The sequence below is a fragment of the Anarhichas minor genome, unplaced genomic scaffold, assembly GCF_050575085.1.
Source record: "Anarhichas minor isolate MPS153535 unplaced genomic scaffold, ASM5057508v1 ptg000042l, whole genome shotgun sequence".
NCBI lineage: Eukaryota > Metazoa > Chordata > Actinopteri > Perciformes > Anarhichadidae > Anarhichas > Anarhichas minor.
The window spans coordinates 4,632,752-4,638,839 of record NW_027466488.1 but is presented as its reverse complement, the minus strand read 5'-3'; positions in this window follow the sequence as shown (position 1 = coordinate 4,638,839).

Genomic DNA, 6,088 nt, shown 5'->3' with positions numbered 1-6,088 from the left:
ATGTGATAGTCTGGCGACCTGTCCAGGCTGTACCCTGCCTTTGCCCAATGTCAGCTGGGATTGGCCCTGAACAGGATAAACGGTTCTTGGAGGGGCAACAGACAACCATGCAAACAGGTCTGGCCTTATTATATTTAAAATCTGCACTATTTTGCACTTGTATTTGACTTGACAGTCAATTATTAATATAACTGTAAAGGCAGTGGATGGAGTAAAAGGTTGCCTTTTCCTTCTAACATCAAACTTAAAGTGTAACTTCACCCCTAAGTCTTAGCCTCACCCACTGCACAGTTTTGAAAAAAATGCAAATAATTGGACATGGGCTGAGAGATTAAACCAAACCCACTTCTGTATGACAAAATCTTCGACGCACAGTTGGACAACTGCTTCAGTAGCTTGGAAAATAGCAATATGTCATGGGGTACTAAATTTGATGGATTTACAGTTTTTTAAATGACAAATGAAACGAGTTGCACCCTACGGTCCCTCTGCTTCACCCCCTGCCGCCGGGAGACTAATTTGCGGAGAAGAGAGCGGGCACCAGTTTTGGAGACAGAGCGTCGCAGCTGTAGCAACTTGAATTCAGTGCACCTCTGTCTCCTGAGCGGCCATCTGCCCTCCCTCCGACTATAGCCTTCTAGTGAGGGCAGCAGGGACCACCAGCCTGCTGTTCAGCTCATTTTCTGTAACCAGTGTAACATGAGCATGAAAGCATGGTGGAATTGGCAAGCCAACATCAGCTAGCTTACTAGCCAGCTGCTAAATGGGTCAAATTAAAAGACTTCATCTACGCACTCTTGTCACAGCGTAGGAAAGCACATTGATATGGGCTAATAATCAGTCATTACAGCTGATGCACCAGATTTTGTAATGTGCTTGATTTCCAGTCCACAGAATTGAGAGAGCAGGACTTTATTGTGCTGTGATTGTAATGCTACACACTGGTTACGGAAGAAGCACTGTGGGGAGAGGCAAGGAGGGAAGTCTGATTAGAGGGTGTTAGCATTCTTTTATTTCATGACAGATTAGTTCCAAACTGTCAACTCTATTTTAGAATTGGCCTTGCAAGAGTGGATGGTGTTTTGAGCCTTTTTCAACCATGTGTTTCATCAAAGTACAGTCATATTATTTAGTTTACAGCTTAAAAAACATGTTTAAGTATGCAGTCACTTTTTAAGGCCTACATATAAATAGTAAAAAGAACTTTTTTTTCTTCTTACCCGTCATGTACTTGTAAGACTTTACAGAATCTCTATGGACATTTGATGGATTTAGTTCCACGTGTCACGGGGCATGATGGAGGACTCAAACGCAGACCAGACGAGAAGTAGAGTGAAGTGGAATTTAATGAAAACTTAAATCAGAACAGGAAATTTACAGGAACACAGGGAATTCACAGATGAGACAAGAGACGAAGGGGGAAATCCAGCAGGACGAGGCAGGCAGCCGGGGAACAGGACAAGCCAAACGGGCGGGTAGACATGACAATGATCTGGCAGCGAGTGACTGAGAGGCAGGGGTTTAAATAGAGGCTTGAACAGGTACGGGGAGTTGTGCTGATGAGGGAGTGCTTGATTAGTGATCAGCAGCAAGTGAAGGGAGTTAGGCTGGTGCTGAGGGAGTGGCTGACAGGTCGAGTGAGGAGGGTGTGGAGCTACACAAAGACACACACAGAACACAGAAGGCAAAGCCTGATCGTGACACCAAGGCCCACTAACCTTAAGGTGTGTTAATGGCTAGCAAGGGTATAGGTTTTGTTTCAATATTGGGGGGGGAAATATATGAAGCGAGGGTTCAGGGGGTCCTCCTCAGAACATTTTGAGCGTCAAACACTTCATTTCCTGCATTCTGGTGAATTTTTGCATCAATTTATGGTGGAATTGTCTTTACTTATGCTGGAAAAAAAGAAAAAGGCTGTAGGTGATGATTAAAAATATAGAAAATATAATGCAATGGAATTCAGTAAGGCTCTCAAGCATTCTGTGTTTTTTTCAAATACTTATTCTCCTGTATATCAACTTTTCTCCTTTAATATAATCTCTGCTGAGTCGACACACATTCAATTATTTGAGGAAGTAACCTCTTTAAATGTGCATGTGGCACCTATTAATTAATTATAGTCATTTATAAACCCTAGACTTTAATAGCTCATATGGGGTACAGCAAGATTTCTGATTATGTTCCAAACTTTCTGCACATTCAAAAAATTTCCTTGAGTAGTCAAGAATAAAGTTGTGATATTTTGAGGCAAAAGTCATAATATTATGAGAATAAAGTTGTATTTTAAAGAGAGTATAAAAATATCTACCTTCCCAAAAGTCTGATTAAATATTGAGAGGGTCTCCATCTGATGACCGTGTAGACTTGCCTGTACTCTTACACTCAAACACGCCTTCGCATTAAAAGCATATTATTTTCATTGGTAAGACGGGTCAAGGGACATAAATCATGAAAAGTAAGCTAACTCGTGGCTGTTACAAAATGATTTACCTATTAGTACAACTAGATAGACGGTGATGGTGGTTGGACAAGTGAGCGGAATTCAAGTGTTAGTTGACAGAATTGTTGTCACAATGACAGAGAAGGGGGGGTTTCATTGGCTGATGATCACTGATTCCCATAAATACAGCATTAGTTAGCGATTTCAACTTGTCTTGCTAGGATAACCATACTGATTGACAAGAGTCTGAAAGCTTTGTACCATCGCAAGATATCTTCTCTCCTATATATAAGCCGTCACTCTTGAGGATGGACCTCAACCAGAGTAAAGACTATCAATTCCACTAAATTCTTAAGGTGTAGCCTTAAACAACAGTACACAGTTGTTCAATGAGGTACAAATAAACTTCCAAGTGCTGGGTCAATGCTAGTGGACATACAAGGGAAAGAACTGGTTCACTTTCTGAGTGGAAATGTTCTCACTGTGATTGGCCTTATGTGATTGTAGGTTGGCGATGACAAAATCAACATTACGTGCAAACATCTCAGCGGCCACACCCAGGAATGAGTTTTAAGCACATAAAACACAGAGACTTTCTTACAGCACCTGGAGAGAATGGTTAGCAACATGGGAGGTAAACCACAGCAGTCCAGATGTCCTCCTCGCCAGCTCAGGTGGCAAGAAATTTTGAAGAGAACGTGTGAGAAACAAGCAGCTGTAGCAGTGTGAAGCACGACAGTGACAGCGAGCAGCACAGAGCTGGCAGTGTGGACTGTTTGAAGGCAGAGTGGTGGTAGTCCAAGTGGAGGGAGTTATTTAGAGGGAGGATGTCAAAGCAGCAATACTCTCAGATGCACTGAGGATGTTTCTTTCTTAAGATGTAAGTTATGAAAAGGTGAGGTAATGATGAGCAATGTGATGGACAAGAAGCTGGTCAGTCCAGCAAAATAAGTCCACTCAGGGCAACTTCATCCAACCTATCAAAGTATTATTTAAGAATTATCACTTTATAATATTATATTATATTAAGGAGCTTATATTTTCAAGACCGTATGTTGTTGTTGATTTTTTGTTAGTTTGTCCTGTTGTCAGCAGGATGTTTCAGAATCAGAAACGGTTTATTGCCAAGTACGTTACACATACAAGGAGTTTGGCTTGGGGATTGATGTGTGACAAACTTCATAAGAGATTTAAATTAGACCAGGAATTTCAGCTCACAATTTCTTAACCATCAAGTTATTTGGTCCGTAATATTTAAATTATTTGGGATATACTATGTTTACTATAACTGGCCATGATATGTCATTTAAATGAGTGATTGTAGAACAGTCAACGTCAGTTTCTTCTGACTATAAACATGATTTCTCCCTAATCTTGTGTTTATTTTGTAACAATAATGATAAAAGGTCTTGTTAAATGCAGGGTACGACCATAACTTAATGATGTAAGTTCAACTCACTTGAAAATTATGATTATCAAACAAGTGTTCTCTTGTTTGATTACCATAAAGGTATACCATAATGTTCAATTTGATTTGTAAAAATCTCCAGAAAACTCAACAAACAATAAAATGTAAACACATCGTAAATAATGAATCGCATTTCACATTATCATTTATTCATGAAGATGGTATTTTCAGAAATGCACTGCTTGAGAGTACACACTGAGTACACACTGCTTCTTTTACACACAAGAACAGAACATCTGAACTCTTGGTTGTAACGTGAGAATGAATCGGCATTACACAACGGCTAAAAACATGAAGTTCATTTAATAATCATCACTGATGATGATTTAAACGTAAAATTGAAAGCCAGAAACAACAAATATTCATCGCTTGATAATTGTCATGTCATTCAATGCAAGGTGAACATTTAAGTTAAAGTATTGATCAATAATAAGGATATTGTAAGTCAAATTATTCGTGTCCCTATACTGTACCGTCAGGTCAGATAAACATGACAGACAAGGCACAATCCCACCTGTCACAACAGAAAATAGCAACTGACTAATGAAAGAGGAAATAACATCTCTGTGACTATAGAAAAATAGATCATTAATTTCCCTTTTTCACAGTTGTACGGTAAATGACCTGCATCATTTGAAATAAGCAGATAAATGTGTCAACTAGAAAAATATATACGGCAAAATGCAGCATTTGGTCTGTATTATCGGGAAACATGATCTGGATAACTTCAATCCAACTGTTGTGTTCTTTTATTATAAATAGCTTATTTTCCCCCAATGGATAAAGTATTTAACTAACTGTCTCCTGATAAACAACTAACTGAAATCTATCCAGACAACACTTCCTGTTTAGCCATTTCCTCATCCTTCCCATCTACAGTTAAGACTGCTCTTACGAAACAAAATGCTGTATATACTGTACTGAAAATACATGTTTTTTTTTTTAATTGTCTGAATCAGCATGATCTCGCCTTCTCCAACTGGTTTGTTTTTTTGTCAATTTAACTGCATTGAGGAAAGTCCTATGTTTATTTTTCCTTCCATTCAATAACATTTCTCTCCTCGGCTTATTAACACACAAGGGGAAGTCTACAAGAGCTTTCAAAGGCAGATGCTAAAGGTGAGCACCACATTAAGTGCACTATAATAGATGTCTCCCTAGCCACGATAAATGGTGTCACAGGATCCGGAAGCCTTTTATTCACTCACACAGACACACACACATTTGAACTTATGTACTTGTGAGGACCTTGATTGCCATCCCTAGCCTCAAGCCCTAACCTTACCATTTCAACTAAATGCCTGACCCCAACCTGTTCTCTGAACTGCTAAGCCTGCACCGTAACCTTAAAACCAAACAGTGTTTTCAGCTACTTGTAAAATATATAGACTCAGGTATACTCTGTGATATGATAGAATACTAGAATACTAGAATACAGAAGTGTTTTAGCAAGTGTGAGCTCTTGATAATACATTGTGAGCTCCATCATGATAATCAGAGAGTAGGCAGTTTTTTTACAGCATCGCTGACAAGACCACTCAATTCATGTTGGTAATGTTAATGTATTCTAAAATATATATTTAGGTTCAGCAGCTTCATGAAGTGCCCTTGAACTTCCAATATTTATGAAAATAAAAATTGAGTTTACATCTTCCATTATGCTAAAAGTCTTTCTGTGCAGTCTTTGAAATCCTTCCAAACAAGCAAGATTCACATTAAATATTAAGTGAAGGGCAAAATAAGGAAACAGTTTACACCTCTGCTGTGATATCATGTCCTGTTTAGCTTCTTTATTTTTTTTAAGAGACAATTTTCTTCAACGATTGTTTTTACAACGATGGCGTACCTTTAATCAGCATGGTGAAATATGTTTACTCTATATCACACCCACAGAAACAGTTGTGCTCTAAAGTGTGGCCTGGAGAACAGTTGCACGTCATCTGCACTGAGCCCCAGACCTCAGTATCAATAGCGGTCATGTGTGCAGAGGCATGTGTGCTCAACATTTAAAATGTAAAAAGAAAGAAAGTCAATGAAAAAAGGGATAAACGTTGATGGCTTTTCACACTGCATAAGTCAGTTCATCTTTTAAAATTGCAATTTGAATAGTAACAAGGCATACAGTAAGTCAGCTCATAATGACAGACAGTATATTTACATTAAGTATCAGTCTACTTATT